Source organism: Neomonachus schauinslandi, chromosome 5 (assembly GCF_002201575.2).
Source record: "Neomonachus schauinslandi chromosome 5, ASM220157v2, whole genome shotgun sequence".
NCBI lineage: Eukaryota > Metazoa > Chordata > Mammalia > Carnivora > Phocidae > Neomonachus > Neomonachus schauinslandi.
In genome coordinates this window covers 54,164,523-54,166,604 of record NC_058407.1, presented here as the reverse complement: position 1 = coordinate 54,166,604, position 2,082 = coordinate 54,164,523, and the positions used below count along the sequence as shown (strand labels likewise).

Sequence of the window (2,082 nt, the reverse complement as noted above, 5' to 3'; positions counted from 1 at the left end):
TTCATCTGTTGATGGATATCTTGGCTCTTTCCATAGTTTGGCTATTGTGGACATTGCTGCTATAAACATCGGGGTGCACATACCCCTTCAGATCCCTACATTTGTATCTTTGGGGTAAATACCCAGTAGTGCAATTGCTGGATCGTATGATAGCTCTATTTTCAACTTTTTGAGGAACCTCCATACTGTTTTCCAGAGTGGCTGCACCAGCTTGCATTCCCACCAACACTGTAGGAGGGTTCCCCTTTTAATTGGAGGTCTTTTTGAAGTTTTAACCCTTAAGAATAGCTGTATTTTCACTGCCTTCAGTCCTAAAATTTTGAGGAAATCAATCACAGAATCCTTCTCACTCCTCTCTCCAAAAAACCTAAGTGACATTTTCTGTATCAATCCGGGTATACAGATTCAAGCAATAGAAAATGATTCCAATAGAAAGAAGTAAGTAAGTTTGGGGGGGGGGGGGCATTTGGCTGGCTCACTCAGTAGAGCATGTGACTCTTGATCTCAGAGTTGTGAGTTTGAGCCCCATGTTGGGCAGAGAGATTACTTAAAAAAAAAGAAAATTTGGGGGAGAGTCTCAGAATTGTTACAATTCTCAAAGAAACTGGCTTGGAGTGTACTTGGTGAATAAAGAGTTGAAAATTAGAATGCAAAATTGATCTAGTAATTAATACTTTCATTAGGTATAGACATTACAATTAGCAATAATTGCGCCTCAGATAAACCTCATTGGCTACGATACTGCCACTGTGCAAAGCATACGCCACCAGCAAAATCATTGGGTACTAGATGCTGCCACAATTAATGGTACCATTGCTGCCTCTAGAAATAGACCTGATTAGACCAACTTTGTAATATTACCCAAATTATTTTCAGATTCAGTGCAATCCCTATCAAGTTTCCAGTGACATTTTTTGCAAAAAATAGAAAAATCCATCCTAAAATTCATATGGATAAAGGACCCCAAAGAGGTTAAACAATCTTGGAAAAGAATGAAACTGAGTCAACACCTCATGATTTCAAAACTTACTACAAAGCTACAGTAATCAAAACAGTTTGGTACTAGAATAAAGACAGGAATAATCCCTTATATATATGTGGTCAAATAATTTTTGATAGGGGTACCAAAACCATTAAATGGAGAAAGGACAGTCTTTTTAACAAATGGTGCTGGAGAAACTGGCTATTCACATGCAAAAGACTAAATTTGGACCCTTACCCAATAACGTAAGAAATTAACTCAAAATGGATCAAACATTTAAATGTAAGAGCTAAAACAATAAAAGTCTCAGAGAGGAAAAATAGAACAAAAACTTCATGACAGTGGTTTTGGCAGTGTTTTCTTGGTTATGACATCAAAGGTGCAGCCAACAACAAAACTAGACAAATTGGGCTTCTTGAAAGTTCTTAAAATTTCGTGCATCAAAAGACACTATCAATAAAGCAAACAGGCAACCACAAAATGGGGAAAATATTTACAAATCATATATTTGATAAGGGATTAATAGACTATACAGATAACTCCTAAAACTTAATAGCAAAAACAGAAATGCACTGAAAAATGGGCAAAGACTTGAATAGGCATTTCTTCAAATGAGATATGCAAATGGTGAACAAACATGAGATGATGCTCTGCATCACCAATCATTAGGAAAATCCAAATCAAAACTACGGTGAGATACCACCTCAGTCCATTAGGATGGCTGCTATCAAAAAACAGAAAACAAGTGTTAGAAAGGATGTGGAAAAATTGGAATCTTTATGCACCATTGGTGGAAATGTAAAATGATTCAGCTTCTGTGGAAAACAGCATAATGTTCCTCAAATTAAAAATAGAACTATCATATAATCCAGCAATTCTACTTCTGGGAATAAACCCAAAAGAGTTGAAACCAGGTCAAAAAGAGATATTTGTATAACCATGTTAATAGCAAAATTATTCTTAATTACTAAAACATGGAAGCAACCCAAATGTCCATCAGCAGATGCATGGAGAAGCAAAATGTGGTATATACATACAGTGGAATGTTATTCACCCTTTAAAAGGAAGGAAATTCTGCAATATGCTACAGAAGGATGAAC

At 36.1% G+C, this 2,082-nt stretch overlaps 1 pseudogene; it reads right to left on the bottom strand.

The window, feature by feature from the left end:
- Positions 1 to 640: 640 nt before the first annotated feature.
- On the bottom strand, positions 641 to 759 carry LOC123324910 (annotated as a pseudogene).
- Positions 760 to 2,082: the final 1,323 nt, after the last annotated feature.